Genomic DNA, 24253 nt, shown 5'->3' with positions numbered 1-24253 from the left:
AGAGTAACTATAAATGTCTCTTAACTAAATTTGCACCTTAATATTTGATATTCTACTTTGCATGTGTGGCTGTGCTTTGAATATAAAGCCAATATTGTTTAAGTGGTGTCATAATAAACATTTGCTATATTTGCTTCATATATATTCTGATGTAACAAGAATTTTTAAAGAGAAAAATTCTGTTCTGGCCCATTTAGGTTGCTTTAACAGAATACCACAGATTGGCTGGCTTTTCAACACAGAACTTTATTTCTCACAGTTCTGGAGCCTGAGAAGTCCAAGATCAAGAAGCCAACAGATTCTATGTGTGTCTAGGGCCTACTTCCTGGTTCATAGAGATGTCCTCTTTTCTCTATAACTTCACATGATGTAAGGAGCAAGGGGTCTCCCAGGGACCTCTTTTATAAGGGCACTAATTCCTTCATGAGAACTCTCCTCTCATGACCTAATCACCTCCCAAAAGCCTCACCACCAAATACCATCACATTGGGGATTAGGTTTCAACATATGAATGTGGAGGGGCAGAGGCATAAACATTCAGCCTATAACATTTTCTATTGTATTTTTAAAGCATTTATATAATAATTTTAACTGGGTACACTAGTATATTTGAGGAATAAAAAAATAGTGAAATGGAATAAAGGGGAAAGGAGAGAAAATGAGTGGGGAAATATCAGAGAGGGTGACAGAACATGAGAGACACCTAACTCTGGAAAACAAACAAGGGGTAGTGGAAGGGGAGGTGGGCGGGGGGTTGGGGTGACTGGGTGACACTTGATGGGATGATCACTGGGTGATATGCTATATGTTGGCAAATTGAACTCCAATAAAAAAATAATTAAAAAAAATAAATAAAATCTGCCTTCCTGACAAATATATCAGCATGAAGAATTAAATTCTCCAACTACCAGGTGGGGAAAGATAAAAGAAATTTTGATTTGGATTAAAAACCATAATGTTCCATTGGTTAGTTTGATTTTTGTTCCTGAAACAGTAGGTCTGATATTTTTAATTTTATGCTGCAGACTTAAAAGATATTAAACTTCGGAGAGAAGAGAAATGCTGCATAGGTTTGCAGCGTAGTGGCAGAGAATAGGAGCCTATGGGTCCTTATATTACACTAAAATGTATCCTGTCAATTTGGGGACTCTCTGAAACTGGGCTGGAGAAACCTTCTGTGTATTGTTAATGCTTACTTCTGATTGAAAACTAGTTCCAGTAAGGGTGCAGGGGAATGCTTAGGAATCTCCTGTGGCTAACAGCAGAGCCCCCATGTGGCAAAATTGTGACTTAGGCAGAAATTGACTTAGTCCCTGGAAGCGAATGCCACAGGTCCTTAATAAAAATAAAATTTCTTTTCTGGTACTGGATTGAGAATTTATTTATTTATTCAGTGAATATCTATCAAGGTCTTCTGCTGTTCTTTTTGCTGTGTATACAATGGGGAATAAGGCGAAGTGCCTACCATCAGAGGACTTGCATTCCAGTTAATGAGGCAGTAAAAAATAAACATCATAGACACACACAACAATGCCAACTAGAGATAAGTGCTATGAAGACAAATGACAGGATAAGGGGTAGTGACAGTTTGATAAAATAGTCAGAAAATCTCTTTCTGAGGACTTCACATTTGAGAGCAAATAGGAAGAGCCTCATGTGACTTTCTGGAATTTTCATTGATCACCACCAACATTTTTACTGTGGCTTCAGGCAGCCCCTGCTCCCCCTTTGACACTTCGGACCAAGGGAAGGCATGTTCTCTTTTTGGAATAAGTAGCACAGCTGAGAATTAAACAAAATTTGAAGACATTTTTTTAAATAAGAGATTTAAGAGATAACACAAAAAGAACAAACAGAAATATAACTCACAAAATGATCTTAGACGGAGTTGGCTTTCTTAGATCTGGTTTTCAGATTCAGACTTGGCACCAGGAATATTTGCCCCATCAGCGTGATCCCACCCACTCAAAGATTGTTGCAGGCTTCATCATTTATATCAGATCCTCAGGCAACAAGTCAACTATTCAAACAAGCATTTCACATATATGATAAATTCATACATAACCATAACTTTCCACCAAGTACCTCCTTACCTCTTAGTGATTTTCTCTCATCTCCAGTACTTTGTCCCTAGATGCCTATAGAGACCCATTCTTTGTGGATATTTTTTCCACTAAACAACAAATGAATTCTGTGGTATTAACAGATAATGGGTTTATAGTATTAGCTTTCTCAGTGTATTTGAAATGCAAAAATGGAAAATATTAAGGAATCATTGACAACTGAATTTTATGTACATAGTGTGAGAGGCAGATACGAAAAAAGACTTGTACAGAAAACACCTATACTTGCTTCTCCTTCTCAGTTTCTTCACCAATTACTCTTCCAAGATTCAGTGACTTTATTTTGGCTACTATATTTTTTCTTATAATATTTCTGAATTTTGTTGATATTTTCATTTCTTGTGATTTTAACTGAAATTTACTATCATATTCTCTCTCACTTTCCTACTTCTCATATAAATCAGTATTAAATAAATAGTACTGAAAATGACCATGTGAGCAAAGATGCTATTGGATTAAGTGGTGTACTGAATTATGTTCACATTCTCATTAAACTTTTTGTTTTTCTTGCAGTTCAGATTTGTCCCTATTTTCTCTTTCCCTGTCTCTCAGATTTGCTTAGATGTTGTCTGTATATAGTGCTAGTTGTTTTCCCTAGTATTTTGAAAGATTCTTCAAGTGTTTAATTTTTCCAAACAATCTATTCAGATAATGCCTTCTGTTTGCAGCACTATTTCTTTAATATCTAATATTAGCTGTATCTAATTATGGCTGTTAACCTAGTGTTCCCCTTCTCCATTCTCCCCTTTCCTGGTTCCCATATATTCATTGTCTTAGTTTACCACTTATTTTGTTGAAACATATCTGGTAGTAGATTTCTAAGAAGAGGTGCATTTGATATAAAAATTCTGTATCTCAATTTTTTTAGTTTATCCTAACTGATTAATAAATCCAATTGGAAATCTTTTTCTTTCAGACTCTTTTTAAAATTATATATATAATTATATATATTATATATATGATTATATATGTATATTATATATATATATATATAATATATATATAATGCTCATTTTCACAAGCAAGGGGAGCAGCAAGCAGAGGGAGAGGGAGAAGCAGACTCCCGCTGAGCAGGGGCCCAGTGCGGGGCTCCATCACAGGACCCTGAGATCAAGACTCAAGCCCAAGGCAGCAGCTTAACCACCTGGGCCACCCAGGAGCCCTTTCCCACCCTTTTCCCTCAGAATCTTTTAGCCACTGGTCTACTGTCTTCTCATACCTACTCTTGTTGTTGAGTACCAGGTTCTGTTCTTATTTCCATTCCTTGTATATAATCTTTGGAAGCTTTTGTGACACTCTATTTTCTCTGGTATTTGGAAATTGTACAAAAATGTACTTTGATTTGGGCCTTTCAACATTCATTGTGCTGAGTATTCAATGGACCTTTTAAATCTGGTGACTTGTGTCCTTTGGTTCTGTAAAAATTTCTGTATGTCTTTTATTTTAATTACTTCTCTCTACTTTCTCTGCTCTCTCTCACTCTGGAACTTTTATTGGGCAGATTTTAGATTTCCTGGATTGAGTCTTTGTTGTTGTGTTTTTTTCTCCTATGTTTCCATCTCTTTATATTTTTATCTTACTTTCAAGTGATTTCCTCAGCTTTATGTTACAATATTTTATCTGTTTATTAAAAATTTAGATCAGGTGTCAGCAAACTATGGCACAACCAAGTCCAACAATGATGTTAAGTCAAGTGGTGTAAATAAAGTTAAACTTTTGTCACTAAAGGAATACGTTCATGCTTATCCATTTATGCACTGTCTACAGATGCTTTCATTAATCAATGGCAAAGTTTAGAGACTGTAAATCCTATAATCTTATAGTATTTGCTGCATATCTCTTTATTTTAAAAGTTTGCTGATCCTCTACTCCCCCCAATTTAGTTGATCATATTTGTCATCTCTAGGAACTCTTTTTTGGTTCTCTTTTTCTCCTTCATTGCATATTGTTTTATTTCTAGAAACATGACATCTTCTTTTCATTCTAGAATATTATATAGAGTGTTTTGGTCCTATATTTTTGGTGCAATGCCTCTGAGGTATTTAGCTAGTTTGTCTTGGTCCATTTCATGTTAGAAGCTTTTTTAAAAATGTTAAGTTTCTTGTGTGCTTATTCAGATTGAGTGGGGCACTGAGAGAAAGTTCCCTGTGTATGGGCTTGGTTTTGGCTGTGGATTCTGTGGGAGCAAGATTAAAAAATGAACTTGCCTTTTCACTGAGAAATCTCCAGATACATGAATATAGCTATTTTCTTTCCCTTGGAGACCTCCAACTGGAGCTGGAGGCTATCAGTGTTCTAGGGACAAAGCAGGAGAAGGGTGCTGAGCTCTTCAAGTTCATTATGTACATTCTCATTGAATTTTCCTGTTTTCAATCCCAAGCGTCAGTGCTTTGCCTCATATACTTGATCTAGCTTCCCAGGTTTGGATGTTCAGAAAAAAATATTTTTTTTCCCTGCCTGAAGAAAGCAGTAATGTCTTAATCAGCCCAGGCTGACTATATAATAAATATCATAGACAGGGTGGCTTACCCAACAGAAACTTGGAGGCTGCAACTCTGAGATAAGGTGTCAATGTGTCTGGGTTCTTGGTGAGATTCCTCCTCCTGGCTTGCAGATGGACACATTCTTGATATATCCTCACACAACAGAGAGACCATGACTCTTGTGTTTCTTCTGCTAAGAGCACTAATCCCATTCATGAAAGCTCTATGTTCATAACTTAATTACCTCCCAAAGGCCCCACCTCCAATATCATTATTTTGGATATTAGAGCTTCAACATATGAATTTGTGGTGGGAGGCAGGGAGCACATAAACATTCAGTCCATAGAAGATAGTTTCTTGTTTTCTAGAGATAAAAATAGGCATCCAGGACTCTTTATGAATATTTTACGCTGGTTCCCATATTTTTAGTGATCCCACTTTCTGGAGGCTCTGAAGACCTTTTTTGCACAGTATATGGTCCGCCTTCAGTAAGCACTTAGGTGTAGCTTTCTTTTCTTTTCTTTTTTCTTCTTTTCTTTTCTTTTCTTTTCTTTTTTTCTTTTCTTGTCTTTTTTTTTTTTTTTGGATTTTATTTATTTATTCATGAGAGACCCAGAAAGAGAGAGAGAGAGAGAGAGAGAGGCATAGACACAGACAGAGGAGAAGCAGGCTCCAAGCAGGGAGCCTATTGCGGAACTTGATCCCGGGACTCCAGGATCACGCCCTGGGCCAAAGGCAGGCACCAAACCACTGAGCCACCCAGGGATCCCTGGTGTAGCTTTCTTGACTCTACTTCTTTACAAAATATTTTATGTTTTCCAAAACTTTGTAGAAATTGTTCATTCATACTTATATTTCCTTTTAACCTCATTTGTATTTGTTTGCTATTACCTGAGTTTTAAAGGGGAAGAGGCAATAAAACTGTGCAATCTGTCATCTTTCAGATATTAAATTATCATGGCACATTATAAGCATAACAGGTGATTATAGGGAGTGTAGGAATGCTTCTTCATAGGAATGTTTCTTCAAAAGAATGAGTTTATAATTTTATAATGAAATAAGAGAATTCTATGTAATGCTTTCTTTTTTTTTTTTTTTAAGATTTTATTTATTTATTCATGAGAGACAGGGAGAGAGAGAGAGAGAGAGAGATCTCCAGGATCACGCCCTGGGCTGAAGGCAGGTGCTAAACGACTGAGCTACCCAGGGATCCCCTATGTAATGCTTTCTTATGAAACCAACTATACTCTGAGCTGAGTATATACTGCTTTTTTGTATTGAAATTTTGGTTTCAATTATCAATTATACTTTAGAATGAGTCTTCAAACTAAAAAAATTATATTTTGCCCTTTTCAAATGTATGTTTGTGACTTAATAGTGAAGAATTAGAAAAACTTGAACTTTATATATATGTATCTGGTATAGGGGGTGTGTTGTGTGTGTATGCGTGTGTGGCTATGTGTGTATGTGTTTATATTTCTAGGAAATAGAGCTTTAAAAATAAACATAATATTTTAAATATACAACTATTTATTTATGATCCAGGTTTGTATCTTCTGATAGCTCAATATGTGTCTATGTTCAAAAACTAGTAGTAGGTATCACATGGTTGTGTAAATTCATTAGTTCTATTCATTAGTTATATTCAAGACCAGACTTTTTCTTAAAAGAAACAGCCTACATTGATACTGTCTTTTTTCTCTTTATGGCATTAGTTAAAATCATGAAAATATTTTTGATTTGGTATATGTAACTTTCAATCTAGGTATTTTCCTTCTGAGGTACTCTAGGTTTCTCTCTAGAGAATCCACAATAATTAAACATGTCATCACATTCTTAGGCCATTAGTCCTAATTCTTAAGCTTTGTAGGTTTCCTGTGGATACTTTTTAAAGGCCTGAGAGGTTTTATATAATTTCAAGTGGCTTATAGGCTTTGCAAGTTAAACTTGGAAAATATTATAGTAATACCAAGTAATAATGGTATAGAGGCTTAAAAAATCATAAATTGGAAAGAATTTTGAGACTATTTTGTTAAAACCATGTTTCAGATATCAGAAAACTGAAACCCAGAGAGATGAAGTAACTGGATCTATTCATATGTGACAGCATATAGGAACTTTGCATGCAACCTAGATCTTTTGACTTTAGTGTATTTCTTATAACTGTTTTGTCTTCCTTGAATTTAAACCAAAGTCTTTATACCATGTGGAAAACAATAGCAAATATTAATAGATAGCTTTTCCCCTAGCCTCAGATAGACTTATCCAGACAACTAAAACTGAAAATCTGTTTTGTTAGATAGAAATGAAATATGCCTTAAACTACCTTTAAGTTTATTTCTTTTCCACTATAAAAGCAATACATATGTATTATAAAACATAAGAACCATGCTCTCACCATCCAAGGGCAATCTCTGTTAGTATTTTGGCAATTATACATATTTTTTGTTAGCTTGAATTTAATACATCACATTCCTTTAAGTAGACAAAACAATTATTTTACATTCCTTCTATTGGAAATGTAGTTTATGGAACAACCTTTATTAATGTTGAATTATTCAGGCTTACCTTACTTTAAATCACTGAAATGCAAATTATTGGCTCTGAAAAGGAAATAAATAACTAATATTCTAGTACACATGGTCTCTTTCCTATATGGCTGTCATAATCTTTTAAATAGCAAGTTATCCCATGCCAGGGGATAAGGGTAAACAGAAAAGAATTATTGCTTCCTTCTCTTCTGATATTTGATGAGTCTTTGGTGGAATGACATGAAGGTCAATTCCAGAATCGTCTGACTCTCTCTCTAAAACACTACTGCTGATTTGGTTATGTTATTGTTTCACTTAAATCCTTCGACTAGCTCACTGTCACCTCCGGTCAAAGAGTAGATTCATCCTTATGACACACAAGGTTATTTTGATTTGATTCATTTTGTTGTTAGATAAAGTCAAATAATCAGCTGTCAAGAAGAGCAAGAACCTTATTGGAACAGGAAGTAGCTTCATTTCAGTGCCCTGCACTCTGGTATTCTCCATTGGTATCACCTCCCTTGTATTCACCTCTGTTCTGCCTGCAAGCTCCTGTTTATTTATAGGGTCTGCTTCCTATGGAATTGGCTTGCCATATTATCTTTAATGCCTACATGCTACTTCATGACTCTTTCAGCTTCACTCCAAATCAGCTCATTCTTCCAATCTTTTCATCTTAAAATCTTAGAGAAGACAAGGTTGATCCTTTTGTTACCACACCACTGAATTGGTTGTTCTTGAATAAAGTGATCACCTTGAGTGTAATCAGTTGTGACAGAGGGTCAGTTGAAGGCTATTATGAAGTTGGGAAGGTCATATTGTAGAAGACTGGGCAGGTTCTTTAGGTGGGGCCAATTGTAGCTATGAAAGACAGTGAATGAAACCTGATTTGAGGATCTCTTATTATCTGGTCCAAAATGACACTTTGTCATTACTTCCAGTCACTGCAATAGGCTATGCAACCTGTGAACCAGCCATACCAAAGTATTCATCATACATGAATAAGCCAGGTTTTAATATGCCTTAAGTCACTGTTTATGCTATTCTATCTTATAAGAATAGCCTTCCCCCACTATCTATCAGGTGAAATTGTCTATAAAATATATCTCAAATGTTATATTCTCCAGAAAACCCTTCTAGGGATTTGGTAACTTCCTCATTAGCACCTTTCAGTCATATACCATATACATATGACATATAAATACATTATATTATAATCGTTTGTATGTAGATTTTTTTCAAAAGAATATCCCTTAAATTCAGGGATAGTGGAATCTCATTCATCTCTAAATATCTACTATTCACAGATAATGCATATTCAATATGTGATTCTTAAAAGGAAGAAATCAGGATGATTAAAGGGGAGATACTTCTGTAATAAGGAAGAGTCCCTGGAAAGAGTACCTGTATCTAGTTCACAAGTCTATGTTACCCAAGATATGCTCAAATATAAGGGGGAGCATATGTGCTAAGTATGAATGCTCAATATATGGGTCAAAGAGCCAGAATACTGGTTTTTATTTTTCACCATTTGCCATCTCTGTTTGACTAAGAAGTGTTGCAGATGAATTTTTATTGCTCCCTCATTCCCTTCCAACCCGAGAAATTTTACTCTAAAGGCACTTTCATTTGTGTCTGAAGGCAATGACCTTATTTGGGGTTGTTTGTCAACATGTGAAGGGGTAGTTTGGGGAAAAATTCTTTTATCTAAGGTTGCTTACTCCTTCTGTTTCTTACCCATAATATTATTTCAGGGTTTTTTTTTGCCTTAAGTGGGCTTTCATAAAGGACCTTACTGGAGTGTCTGTGGCTTTTAAAAAAGGCTTGCCAACAATGTCAAGAAGGCTGGCTTTAGAAGCTGGTTTGAAGAAGCCTGACCTAAAGGGCTGTTTGTAATCTGACTCTTGTGTGTCTACTTTGTGCCAGTTCCCATCTTAGGTGTTGGAGGTAGAATTAAGAGAAAAGACACATTTCTACACTCATAAAATGTATAATCCAGAACAGCAGAGATAGATGACTTGTTATAATGTAGGCAGTGAGTGCTATCATGAGAAAGCACAGGGTACTCTGTGGCTTCATAGAAATAGCACATATCCAAATTCAACTTGCAGAGACAAAAACTGAATTAAGTCCCAGCAAAGAAACACTACAGTGATAAAGGTGAATTATTACTGAAAATGAATGTTACTATAGCTAGAGCAGTATTGAGAATAGTGTCATATTCATTTTGTGAGTTGTCAGTTTATTCTCCGTAAAATTGGTTTAGACAAGTTATGAAACTAAACCTAACTAGTATTCAGCATGGTCTGCACCTCTGAAAGAACATCTGCAACATTGGTCAATGAAAAACCATGGAAGAATTATTGGTCAGTATCTTCAGAAATCCACTTCAGGGCATCTTCGGAAATCTGCACTACCCTTTCCTCCTAAACATACATTAAAACAGATGAGGTGCAATGGTGACAGCTTGGATAAGATTCTTGTCCACAAATACCATAACTTGACTGAGACAAATGTGGACCTGTTGTCAGAAATAATTGTATCTGGCAGCTTGTGTGCTGCAAAAAACTGGCATAGAGTCGCATTGTCACTACAGAGGCTTGAGGTCGAAGCAAAAGCATTTAAAGTCATTGTGAAAAGCAGTACACTGAAGGGAAAAGTTTTTATATCATAATGTAAAATCAATATGGAATCCTGATTCAACCTTTTTTGCTCTTTTCCCATGGGAAAATTTGGTGTCTTAGGCAGTTTATGCCAAGCAGCCCACCATGTGACATGTACTACCTTCTTTTAGACTTTTAAATATCACAATCAATTTGAGGCCTTCAGATAGAGCTTCTAGCCAAGGTTTTCAAGCAGACAATTCCCAGATGTGCTATGTGTAGTGAAGCCAAGATAATGTCTTCTGGAATAATAATGTAACTTCTCTACAGAATATATCCTTTATGGGAAAAAAAAAGAAAAAAACAAAAAACTCATGTTGATGTTTTGAGATTGGCTTAAAATTTTTGGTTAGTTTCTCTGATAACCTTCGCCATATGTAATCATCTTATTTCATCAGCCTGAAAATAAGAATCAAGGAAGCCTTCTCTAAACAAATCTTCCAGTGTTAGTGGTGCACGTATTTTGATATGTGTTGGAGATAGATATTCTTAACTATTAGATTTTGATGGTGTTCTCTGAACTTAAGTGATGATAGGGTGAGTTGAAAATTTAAATCAAAGTGCAAATTCATCAGATATATTAATCTCACTGTTCCCAATATGAGTTATTAAAGTTTCAAGTTGGACAGGAGCATAATACAGGTTTCTGTTTTTTTAAGATAGATAACCTCTTGAAATATGGATTTCAAAGAAACAAGTGAAAGAGCGTCAACCCTTTCAATTCAGTGCACAGCAACTATTTTTTAAAGAGATGAGAAAAATTATCCTTTATTTGTATATTATGAATTGTCCACCTGAAATATCTAAGAGATTATATTAGATTTGGTTGAAAATTAGGTATTAGAATATTAAACATTAGATTGAAAAGTTATTGGGACCAGAAAGGCAGTAGAGTAACCAGGAAAATTAAAAACTTATATATGCAAAAGCAATTGCTTCCTATTTGTTTTCAAACTGATTATTGCTACTAAAACAGAAAAAAAAAACTTATAAACTGGTTAAACAGAAAAAACCTTGTAAATTATGAATGACTAAGCTTAAGCAGTGTGTACAACCCATACCAAGAAACAAAAGCAGTAATGATAACAATAAAAAAGCTACAGAGGAATAGAATGTAGAGGTTTCTTGTTTGGAAGATTCAACAGGCTAAATTAATCTGTGTATAAATTTAGTGCAACATGATAAAAAGACCTCAACGAGAATTTTTGAATTTAATTCTGTGCTTTAATAATAGTTTTCATTTTAAATCATTCTAGTATGTAAGTTTCCAAACAGTATAAAAATAGAATAACGTAAAGAACTTTCCTGCAACCATCACCCAGTATCAGTGTCAAAAATTATTTGACATGGCCAAACTTTATTTATTTATACCCTGATTTATCATTCCATCTTCATGGATTATTTTGAAGCAAATCTCAGACATCATATAGTTTATCTGTATGTAACTCTAATAGATAAGCACTCAAAAAAAAAGTATTATAAAAATAGTATTGCTGTGATATTATCCTGTTTTTGAAAGTTAGCAAAAATGTGATGTCTTTGAATCAAATACCAATCAACATCAAATTCAATATTCATGTACATAACATACATATATGGTTGGGTTTCTTTTTAAATCAAGATACAAACTAGACCCTTATATTGCATTTCACTAGTATACATCTAAAACTTCCTTTCAACTATAATCTCTCCCTTCCATCTTCTCCTTGTACTTTATTTGTTAAAGAAACTGTGTTGTTTGTCTTGTAGAATTTCCCACATTCTATATTTTGCTTCATGTATCTCCGTATCATTTAAAAATTTCATTTGACTTCTATTTTCTGTAAGTCTATATATCTAGACATAGAGGCTTAATCAGATCCCAATTTGATGTTTTGGTAAGAATACTTAATTCAGGATGTTGGGTTCCTTTCATTGCATCACACTAAGAAGCCCACAATGTCTAATATCTCTATTATAATGTTAAGATTGAGCTATAGGTCTATGTGTGATTGACTTGATTCATCCATTATAATTTTAGTTCCTTATCAATTTTTCATCTGATAGTTTATCTGCTACTGATGATTATAGCATAAATCTCTTAGTTCAAAAGGTGTTACAAAATAGTGAGATTCTAATTCTATCATTCCTTTTTCATTTATAGGTTGGAATTCATCTATAAAGAATAGCTTTACTATATCAAGTGTTTATTTTGAGTCATATACAGGAAAGGCAGAAAAAATGCCTGATTCTCCCACTTTAATTATCAGTTTTCCAAATAATAGGTCAGTTCTCTAAAATTCTCTAGAGATGATTACTGAGTTGTTTTTATGTATCATTATAATCTCATGGCTCTTCTTATATTAGAATTTTCCCATACAATGTAGTTATTGTTCTTTATGATCTCTAATTTATCTCATCTTTGCCTATAGAAATCTCTTCATTTTTTTTGAGGCAGATAATGCTTTGTTTTATTGAATAACTTATCTGGGTAATTGCTGAAGCCACTATGTATAGACAAAAGAGAGGGAGATTTATTTCTTGGTCTCTTCTTCTTTGGACAGAGTCTTGATGATTTCTTCCTTCTTGGCCTGGAGCCACTCTTCACAGCGTTAGCGTGCTTCATTGACCTTAGCTCTGCAGGCCTCAGCCTGGTCATCCAGAAGCTTCTTGTGAGTCTTGTCCTCCTTTAGCTAATAGATGTGTTCCATGAGAATCCATTTGTTTTTGAACACATTTCCCTTCACTTTCAGGTACAGCCTATGATGCGTGTAGTGGTAAATATTCTTAGGTCCAAGTCTCTTCTGAGCAGCAGGTACAGAATTCTTATCCTCCTCATGCAGGTGACCTTCTCAGGCATTCAAACACTGGCAGTACCTTTTCTCTTACCAGTGCCCATATGCCTGCCCTTCTGGTAGGCCATAGAGTTTCTGGCACTGAGCCCAGGAATGGACAGTCACAGACTTCCAGATGCTCAGCCCATCTTTGATCAGTTTCTAGACATGCATCCTGATAGAAGTTGGCACTGGTGATTTTATTGGTCTCATTGGAGTCCAACCAGCTCTTCTTTTTGTCACAGAGGAAGACAAGCCTCTTCTGAACGCATCTGACTGTGGCCATACCAGTGAAGGGAAAGACAGACATCTCTTCAGTTTCGTTACCAAGTTCTTTTGAAATGATCCCTGTAGGCATTTGTGCTTCCTCACTTTTTGGTAGGACAACCAGTCCCAGGATCTTCTTTTCTATTTTCTGCCCAAACTAGGAAATAGCCATGTCTCTAAATATCTTGATATCTTTGTGGGAAACAGTGTTCATAGTTACAATGTGGACACTGGGAAAACTCATTGCTACTTAATTGGTTACTGTTTCTAGGCCTTTTCTGTAGAAAGATTTTAAAGAGAGATACTTTATATGTTTATGTTGATCTTCCCAAGTGTTCAGTATTTCCAATTCAAACCTCTGGTTATGAGTTTTTTTTTTTCTGTAGTTCTTTCATGTAATATGCTTATCTCTTTTCTTCTAAACTGAAAATCTTTGTTCCATATGACATATATGGAACATATACATATACATATGTTCCATATATTCATATACAGTCATATATGAATATATACATATGACTGTATATACAATAATTTAAGAATAATTTTAGGGGCTCAGTCAGTTAAGCATCTGCCTTTGGCTTGGGTCATGATTCCAAGATCCTGAAATGGAGCCCCGCATTGGGTTCTCTGATAAGCGGGGAGCCTGCTTCTCCTTCTGCCCCTCTTCCCTGCTCATGCTCTCTCTCACTGTAATATTATTATAATGTGATTAGTAAAAACAATTTAAGATTTCTTAAGTTCTTAGTTTATGCTACTTAAAAATAATTTGTTCATGGTTAAGAGATCAATTCATACTTGTTATATTCCCTTGTTTCATTTTTCTTTTTGTTTTTATGGATTATTTTTTAGGATGACTTAACTTTGTTTAATAATTATATAAAACATTATTTGAGTTTCAAAGTCAAAACCTCAAAGTAAAGCACATTTGAAGAACTCTAGCTTTTCTACTTTGTCCTTTTTCTTGGATGTCATCATTTTTATTTGGTTTTTGGTTATTTTCCCTTTCTTTTAAAAATATATATAGGTAAACCTCTATATGTGTGTTACTGTTTCTCCTTTCATTGATAAAAGATAGCATACTATAAACGCTTAAACAATTTGCCTCTTTTTCCTGAAACAATATATTTAGTAATAGTCCTCATTTTTTTCTACAAAGCATCTGAAAGTCATGGCACTCTTCGTGGAGCAACATGCAGTATTTACATTTGGTTTTAAAATAAATATCTTGTGGGACGCCTAGTGGCTCAGTGGTATATCGTCTGCCTTTGGCTCAGGGTGTGATCCTGGAGTCCTGGGATCCCTGCATAGAGTCCCACATCGGGCTCCCTGCATAGAGCCTGCTTCTACCACTGCCTGTGTCTCTGCCTCTTTCTGTATCTGTCATGAATAAATAAATAAAATCTTTTAAAAAAATAAGTATTTTGTGCTAAGCTTGTTTTGACTCTGGCTGTAATTGTAGGCACTCTTCTAGTGTTTTATATGTATTGCCTTCCTTAATCCTCATGACTTCCTTATAATGCACTTGTGCTAATGACATTTATCATTGAGGAAACTGAGACATAAAGAGATTAAGTGACTTTACCAGGGTTTGTAGGTGGTGAATGAGCAGGGCTGGATTCACACGTAGGCAGTCTGACTCCAGGGTTGATGCTGTTAATGACTCTATAATACTGCCCACCTCTCCCAGAATATAGAAAAAGAAAGAAACAGAAGGAGGTAATATAGTTGAAGAAAACTTATGAAAGAACATTTTATGTTAAGAAATATTTAGTCGTTGAGGTGAGTGACTCAGTCAGTTAAGTGTCTACCTTTGCCCCTTATAATGATCTCGGTGTCCTGGGATCGAGCTCACATCAGGCTTCCTGCTCAGCAGAGAGTCTCCTTCTCCCTCTGCCTCTCCCCACTGCTCGTACTCTTTCACTGTCTCTCAAATACATAAAATCTTTTAAAAAATGGGAGGTGGTAGACAATGAGTCAATCATATATAAAGACAAGAAACTTTTAGTCATTAACATTTTACCCACTTAATAAATCTTATATATTTTAGTGACATTTTGTCACTACTTCACAAAAATGTTTGAATATTCTTTAAGGACATGGCTGAGTATCTGTTGATACCCAATGCTTGACAGATGGGCCTAAGTCTTAGAAGAGGCTAGTGACATGGCTGGTTGATAATAAGTAAGATCTACAACTCTTGTATCCTGTTTCACACAATAAAGTGTGATTGTTGAAGCAGAGATTTTGGACTTTTGAGACCCAAAGTAACCAGTGGTCACCCTGAGGATATCACATTTAATTCTAGACCCTTCTAAGCCCAAAGAAGGATGAATCTAGTTCTAACCATGCATTAGCATACCTACTTCTAAATGAATCATTTCATTCACTTTTCCTTTCATTTTTCCCTCTACAGCTCTCACAGATGGTATTGTTCTATAGATATATGGCTGCTCAATAGAGTACTTCTAATTTTATTGTGAATTTCTTCATTTTTTTCAGTATTTACCAAAGCACTGATCATTTTTATAATCTTCTTGTAAATGAAAAGCCTACTGTGCATATATGTAGTATTTGAAAATACCTGCTTCAAGGGAAATAGATTTAAAAAATTTGATGCCACAGTTAATTGGCTTCAATTATATATAAAAAGAAGAAACTGCTGAATCCTATACCTGTCCTTTCTTTGTTGAGATTATTATGCTTTAAAAAATCTGCATTAAAATCTAAAATGATAGAAAACGGAAACATATTATCAGAAAAATAATATTGAATGTCTTAATTAAAATCTGAATCCACACAAATATGGAGATAAAAGTAACTAGTTCTTCAGTTACTGCATAAGTAGGATCCTACATTTAAATGCTTTATTCTTATTATCTACTTTTTTAACTTTCTAGTTATAATAAATATCTTTTGTTTATGCTATATTAAGTTGCTGTTGTTTTATAAGCTTTTATGTTTTTACTTGTGTTCCTTTTTTGGATTTATTTATTTGAGGGACAGAGAAAGAGAGAGAGCAAGCATGAGTTAGGGGAGGGACAGAGGGAGAGGGAGAAGCAGACTCCCTGCTATACAGGGCTCAACCTCAAGACCCCAAGATCATGACCTGAGTCGAAACCAATAGGAGGCTACTTAACTGGTGCCACCCAGGCACCCCTTCTTGTATCTTTTTAATGACCCTTTAAAAATCTCATCTATGAGGAAACAAGCTTAACTTAAGTTAGACATTGTGTAATATTTATCTGTTTTTGAGGGGACAGGTGAAGGGAGTGCAACTTGTAAAATAGAATAAACATTCATTAAATAAGACATAGGAAATGATAACTTAAAGGAACACAGTAATCAGGGTTCTGGATAATCTTGATAATTTAGAGTAATAAAGTAGACAGAATATGGTTTCTGGTATTTGTGAGTCAAAGTTCTTTTCAAACTCCTTTACTTATAACACTTCAAATTATTAATGATCTCTGCACATATAAATTGCCTCTCAGATTGTTTTGAGAATAATATGGCAGCATCTAGTAAACTCATGGATAAAGTACCTCATTAATATTTTTGTTTTATTCATATATATTTCATTCTATAAATAAATTAAGGTTACATTCAATAACTTTTTTTCTCTATGTTATAACTGGAGGGTATTATGGTGAGTGAAATAAATCAATCAGAGAAGGGCAATCTTCATATGGTTTCACTTATACATGGAATATAAGAAATAGTGAAAGGGATTATAAAGGAAAGGAGGGGAACTGAGTGAGAAAAATTAGAGAGGAAGTCAAACTATGAGAGACTCCTGACTCTGGGAAACAAACAAAGAGTTGCGGAAGAGGAAGTGGGTGGGGGTTGGGGTAACTGAGTCATGGGCAATAAGGAGGGCACTTGATAGGATGAGCACTGGATGTTATACTGTATGTTGGGAAATTGAATTTAAATTTTAAAAATGTAAAAAAAAATGTAGATGATGCCATTTATACAGAAGATTAAAATATATTTGTATATATAAATATATGTATAAATGTGTTATATATAAATATGTAAACACACACATACATATATATTTGGAACATCTACTGCTTTGCCAATAGTGTTAGATGCAAAGAATATAAGGACGAGTAAGATAGCATTCCTACTACAAGAAACCAACCATTTTTTTCTTTCTGACTCTGCCAGAGGGCCCCTTTAGCCTTAGTTTTGATTGGCTAGGATTCTTTAGACAATACCTATAACAAATCAGAAGAACTTAGTATATAGTCATACAGCAGAATAATTGTAGAGTATTTCATTCAGTACTGAAATGATCTATTTTATTAGATCTCTCCTAGTTTTCTTTCCATTGTTTTCTTGGATGGAGTAAACATCTCTAATCTTATCACAGAGGTCTTGCTCTTCTTTGCTTTTATCATCATCACACTGGTTAGCGACTAGTAAGTACAAGTCTCTGTAGCTATGTTGCAGTTACAAGTCTAAATTCCTGTCAGGCATATTGATTATGATTTTTATTTTCCATGGTGCTTGTTTCTAATTCTGTTCACTTGGTTTTCTACTTTGAAATTTTGCTGCCTACAATATTCTCTTGGCCGTCTCCTCTAGAAAGTTTGCATATTAAAGCATGCTTCAGAATAATTTCATTGGGATCCCTGGGTGGCTCAGCGGTTTAGTGCCTGCCATTGGTTCAGGGCATGATTCTGGAGTCCCATGATCGAGTCCCACATCAGGCTCCCTGCATGGAGTCTGCTTCTCCCTCTGCCTGTGTCTCTGTTCCCCTCTTTCTCTCTCTGTGTGTCTCTCATGAATAAATAAATAAAATATTTTAATAAAAAAAGAATAATTCCATTAAATTCATCTTATTGATGATCTCCTGGTTGTTAGCATGGTTATACGCAATTATTTGGAACAATCTAAAAGAACCTAGAGGGTCCAAAGTAGCTATTCCTATTAAAATATACCTTCTAATTGGGAACCACTTGTTAAATAGTTTGCTTACTCTCCTATGTAGACACACAATCAGTATCAGGAATGATTTTGGTTACTTCTGAATTTCAAATTATTCTCTGATGTCCTTTCAAATCTTCCTATAAAACTTTGTAAAGCTTTTCTACAATAGAAAACTGCATGGAAACACCCAAGGGTCAGGCCTTTCCTAACCTAAGCTTAATGGCTTTGCTGTGTGAGCTAAGATCATTTATAAAAATCACAGAAGAGCAGATTCATCTGTACCATGTATGGTAACATCTCGACATCTCAAAGAAACAACTAAGCATGACAATTGAGGGGACTTGGAATTGAGAGAGAGAGAGAGAGAGAGAGAGAGAGATGAGAAAGAAAACATGAGCGGAGTTGAGAGCCATATAATTATCCTCATTCACACTGTGACTAGCTTTAAAGTGATTTACTCAAAATGGTACCCATGTATTCTTAGTCACCTCCTTTCTTGACTACGTGCTAATTCTGATTTTGCCATTTCTTTATAGAACATATTTGTTCTGCCTCTTGAAAGAGAATTGTGCTGCATTTTCAGTAGTGTTTAAATCAGTTAATCATATTTCCCAATTATCCCATAGCATTAGTTATTTGAATTTCAAGTTGCAATGTTCTTAGAGAAAGCTTAATATCTTCATTATACATACAGTCATGGTTAGCTAATTAGCATCCTAAATGCTGCAGTTTACCCAGGATGTCACTATTTCTAGCTTCAGTGATATATTGGGTTTTATCATTTAAAAATTATAACGATATTTAAAAATATCATTGTTGAATTCTACTTAATAAGAAGCCCCCTTTGAAAGTGTCCAGGCATTATATAAATGCATTATAGTTCTCATCTATTGGCTTATAAATAAAAGCACCCTTGAATGTTTTCCAAAAGAGTAATGCGATTTACAATATAGTTAATGAAAATTAAGCTATATTGGTTTTCCTGGAGGAAAATTGCACTATATAATTAATTTTAAAAATCACTGTTTATTTCTTCAGTTTGTTGAGAAACAAGAAACAGATTAAAATAATAAAGCTAAGAGAACACATTGCATTTTGACATTGTCTCTAATTAAAAGATCAGTGCCTCAGAAACAATTTTATCTTGCTTGAATTGCCATTTTAGTTACCATTGTACTTAAAGGCTTCTTTTCTCTTTTCCTTAAATAGGCATTCTCATCTTTTAAATAAAAAATGTAAAGGAGTTGCAATTATTTCTGTTATTAAAATAATTATCTTGCAATGTTACTAATTTTAATGTTTATATTTTGATATTTTAATTTAGTGATTATTATACAATGTACAAAGCCATGAATCAACATAAATCAGAGAGGTAAAGTGATGTGCACTAATGCTTTTTCCCTTATCTGGACTTTTGGTGCTTTGTGATCACTTGATTTGTGGTATCCCAGAAAATAAGCATTCAATATTCCTCTTTGTCTGTCCATGTCTGATAGCTCATTTCCTTTTAGCACTCATTAATATTCCATTGTCAGGGGTGCCTGGTTGACTTAATCAGTAGAGCGCGATTCTTGATCTCAGAGTTGTGAACTAAAGACCCATGTTGGGCACAGAGATTACTTAAAAAATAATAATCATATTCCATTGTCTGGATGCACCACAGTTCATCCATTTACCTACTGAAGAACATCTTGGTTGCTTCTGAGTTTTGACAATTATGAATTAAACTATTACAAAATCCATGTACAAGTTTTTCCATGGAAATAAGTTTTCATTGCCTTTGGGTAAGGAGTAAGATTTCTGGATTATATCATATGGAGAGAGTATGTTTCATTTTGTAAGACACATTGTTTTCCGAAGTGGCTGTACTATTTTGTATTCCTTCCAGCAATGAACATTCCTGTTGCTCCACATCTTCACCAGCATTTGGTGTTGTCTGTGCTCTGGATTTTGGTCATGCTAAAAGATGTGTAGTGGTATCTCATTGTTGTAGTTTGCATTTCCCTGACGTATGATGTGGAGCATGGCATCTCTTCCATGTAACTTTTTAACAAAGTAATTTCCTTCTTAAAACTCATCAGAGACTCCCCATTGTTTTTGAAAAACAGACTCTAAATGGCTTGGACAGCTTACATGATTTGGCACATGTATAGTAGTTACCTCATCTTGTGTTGGGTATATATTGTTGCTGTAACAAATTACTACAAGCTACACGTACTTAAAACATAGGGCTTATAACAACATATATTTATTATCTTAGGGCTCTCATGAGTCAGAAGTCCAACATAGGTCTCACTAGACTAAGATCAAGGTATCAAGAGGACTGTATTCATTTTGAGGTTCTTTTTTGTTGCTTAGGGGTGCACAGTTTAAGTCCACAGAGTTGTAGGACCAAATGACTCTATTTCCTTGATTTCTATCCCCCAGGAACCACTCTTAACTTCTGGTGTCTCTCTTTAGTTTTTGTACATGGACCTCTATATCTCAGAACCAGCAACAGGGCATATATCCCTTTCAGGCTACCATCTCTCTACTCTTTTTTCAGATGTGTGTAGTCACATCTCTCTTTGACCACAGCCACAGAGGTTTTCCACTTTTAAGGACTTGAGTAATCGAATTTGGCCCACCTGTGTTATCCAGGGTAATTTCCCCATTTCAAGATGTATAACTTTTTAAAAAGATTTTATTTATTTATTCATGAGAGACACACATAGAGAGGGAGAGACCCAAGCAGAGAGAGAAGCAGGCTCCATGCAGGGGGCCCGATGTGGGACTTCATCCTGGATCCCGGGATCATGCCATGAGCCAAAGGCAGATGCTCAATCGCTAAGCTGCCCAGGCATCCCTCAAGGTGTATAACTTTAATAACATCTACAAAATACTCTTTGCCATATGTTCACACATTCCAGAGGATGTAAGAATTTTTAGAGGGCTGTTATTCTGCTTATCACACATCTCATATTGCGCTGATCACCAACTTCAGCCACAGTAGGCTTCCTTTCTGTTCTCAAACTTATGAGGCACTTCCCTACCTCAGATGCATTGACTCTCTTGGGTCTTGCTCCTTGGATTTATTCTTCTGACTCTGCATGGTAGTAGATTTAGTCAAAGTTGGTTTTGAAAGTAGGTCTAACTGAATTCATAAATAGGGATTTGGTCAATAGGAGCTATGAGAATTTGGAAAGAACAAAAGCTGCAGACAAAATGTTGAGTCTGACAGGTATGATAGTAATACAAGTTCCCAAACCTACCTGCTTGGACTGTTAGCCCTTGGTCCCTGATGTATTGGAAGAGGACAAACTTTGAGCATGTGAATTGTTTTTCTGTAATCAATGTCCACTCTTGTATTGGGGTAAGAAAAAAATTACATGAGGGTTTATCAAAAGTAATCATGAGACTGAATTTGTTTTCCTCTTCTCTAATGCTAGATCTTTTGTTTTAGCACAAGGGGTTAGTTAGCAGGCTACTGATTTTGAAACAGAGTCACACAAAGAAAGAAGGCATTGCTACTGAGAGAGAATAAGAACACCAGTTATTTTTCAGACATAATCTTGTTTTATTTTTTTAATTTTAGTTTTTGAGCTACTAGAACTTTTTTTAATTTATTTTTATTTTTTTAAAGATTTTATTTATTTATTCATGAGAGACACAGAGAGAGAGGGAGAGAGAGGCAGAGACATAGGCAGAGGGAGAAGCAGGCTCTATGCAGGGAGCCTGACGTGGGACTCGATCCCGAGACTCCAGGGCCACGCCCTGGGAAGAAGGGGGAGGGTGGGCATTTTTTTTTTTTTCCTTTTGAAAAAACTATTTACTTTTTTCCAAATATTATTCCAAATATGTGTTTTACAGATAAAGGTCACTAGCGGTCAAAAACATTCCATAGAAAAAAGCATTTTTATAGACATTGACGCTAAACCACTGAGCCATCCAGGCATCCCCATATAATTTTGTTTTAAATTATATTTTCCTGACCCCCTAAGGATTTCTTTCCCACCTAAAGATGAGCTCTTAAGTGTCAATCTTGATCTTTTTGCATGGAGAGTGAGCAAATATACATTGCATAATTGTTAACTAGCAAGCCAGTAGAGCATATAGAATAGAGCCAGTGGTGTGACAGCCCTCCTGTTCTGATGAAACTCCATAGATATCCATCACCTGGTATTAGAAAATGTAGTACAGCCCTTAGAAATGTCATTGCTATTTTCAACTCAACGTTAGTTTGGGACTGGTGAATCAATTAATCAAAGTCTCTCTTTTAAAACAGTATAGTTTTTAAAAAGATAAACAAGTCTGCCTCAGGATTTGAAGTTTGATGGACTGAAGAAAAAAAGCTTTCCACCTGTTTATATTCTGGGAAAGGAAAGCCTTGCATTTTATTTCATTTCTTCACATTAGCTAAGGAAAATGTATCTCAAGGTATGACCTAATATGTAACAGTGGAATTGGCAGTCTAAAACACGATATGATCTGGAATTAAGGAAATGGGATGCAAGTGTGGAAGAAGATAAGCTATTACAATGAATCCTAGCCTTTTTGTAAAATCTAGCTACTGACTGCTTGCACTTGTTAAGGCTGTTGATTGTTGAGGATGTTGGCAAAGAAGGAAAGTGAATCAGGTGGTTTTGAGAGTGATGTTTAATGTGTTGATGGAGAATCCATGAGCAGGTGGTGATGAGGAAAGTTATTGATAGTCATTGGAGATGAGAATGTAGGCAGAGTTAGGCAGTACCTTGTTTCTGAGGGCCTAAAACACAGAATTGAAGAGAAGGGTCCAAGTGTCAGGAGTGTGATCAAAATGACAGCTGAACTTAGGAATGCAGTGAAATACCTGACTGCAAAACCAAACAGCCATAAGGTTGATTTGATGTTCAGTCACAGATCATTGAGCCAGAGCTTCTTCAGTCCATCTTTGATGAGATCACAACAGGATATATCATAGTGAAATTATTGATCTTATAAATGGAGGTTAAGGAACCCAGCCACAGGGAGATGAAAAAACTATTAGAGAATATTCTCCAAAACTCGTGGCTTAATTTTTTTTAACTCATTTCTATCACCCCCTCCTTTCCAATTATACTTTTTAACCCACTTCTATTCCTTTTCTTTCTCTTCCTTGGTTCAAGACAGGATTAGAGGCTGAGGATATAGGGGCAGTAAAGAAAATAAGGGCTCCTTCTTTCTGCTTTTAACCTTTGGGAAGTCTTACCATAGACATTTCTATACATTTTTTGAACAGGGATGTGACAAATGATCATCAAGTGAAGAAAGTCATATTATCCAGTTGGGCAAACAGATTGGATTATCAGTCACTGGTCTGATCAATTCATTTTCTTAAGGAAGCACAAAGTATCTGCCCTTTATAGCATCAGCTGCGACATCAGAGGTGCATTACAAAGCATCTCCCCAAATTATTTCCTTTTTCTGCTTCTTTTATCCTTTATTCAGCAGGAGTTTATTTTATTTTTCCTCTTTCTTGTGATTTTAAAATTTGTACTGAATGCACAAGAGGGTAAAATACAACTTTTTCTTGGTGCAGAGATTTGCCACCCAGTTGGCATTTTTATTATAAGAACAATTACCTGGGGAGGTGATTTACTGGCAAGAACAAAATCAGTACATCCTATTATCTCCCAGTGTTTCCCTAACAGACTCTCTAGGACACAGTATATGGAATTCAGAGGGGGCTTGAGGATAGGATCTGGACTTTCTGAAAACTTGAACAAGGAAAATTGAAAAATTGAACCTCAAACATCTGTATCTCTTTGTAGTAGATAGTTTTTTTTTTAATCAAGATGTAATAATGTAAATAACATTTTGCCTTAAGGTAAATAGGTAAAGATTTATTTATTTATTTATTTATTTATTTATTTTATTATTATTTTTTTTTAGGTAAAGATTTATGATATGCAATTATTAGCCTGAGAATAATGCAGTCCACATTAATAACATCACAGCATCATGACCTGTCTTATTAAACTATGTAAAACAGTGATAGGACTTTACTTGACTTTGCATGATGCATTATTGCTGTAGGTGCTTGCATGCCTTTTAGTATGTCATATGGAGTGCTGTCAACTTCTGTAATAACCTGGGGAAATGAATTCATCCTCAAACCAGTAGCTTTTTCCTTCCTTTGAAAAAGAGTTATTGTGAACAGTTTATGATATGCCCTCCTTGCCTTTTTTTTTTTTTTTTTAAATCCCAACCCCTTCCCAAGTCCTTATGTAATTATGCAGTGCCCTCCTGGTATCTCGGGTGCTCAAGATTATTTACTCTTATGCATCATTGAGCCCCATAATCTGGACCATTTACCAGTTGTCTTCCTTATTTTTTTCTATGTGAGTTATCTATTACTGTATAACAGCTGCTAAACCTAGTGGCTTAAAATAATACACATTTATTATCTCACAGTTTCTGTGAGTCAGGTGTTGGGGA

At 35.2% G+C, this 24253-nt stretch overlaps 1 protein-coding gene and 1 pseudogene across 7 annotated transcripts in view; one reads left to right on the top strand and one right to left on the bottom strand.

Annotated features, from left to right (window-relative positions):
• The window catches only part of CTNNA3 (catenin alpha 3), a 1688099-nt gene that overhangs the window by 728550 nt on the left and 935296 nt on the right, over positions 1–24253 (top strand). The window lies entirely within an intron of this gene.
• LOC144311815 (large ribosomal subunit protein eL19 pseudogene) lies at positions 12314–12899 on the bottom strand (annotated as a pseudogene).

This window comes from Canis aureus, chromosome 4 (genome assembly GCF_053574225.1).
Source record: "Canis aureus isolate CA01 chromosome 4, VMU_Caureus_v.1.0, whole genome shotgun sequence".
Taxonomy (NCBI): Eukaryota; Metazoa; Chordata; class Mammalia; order Carnivora; family Canidae; genus Canis; species Canis aureus.
The sequence above is the reverse complement of the archived record's forward strand: the minus strand, read 5'-3'. Positions and strand labels throughout refer to the sequence as shown.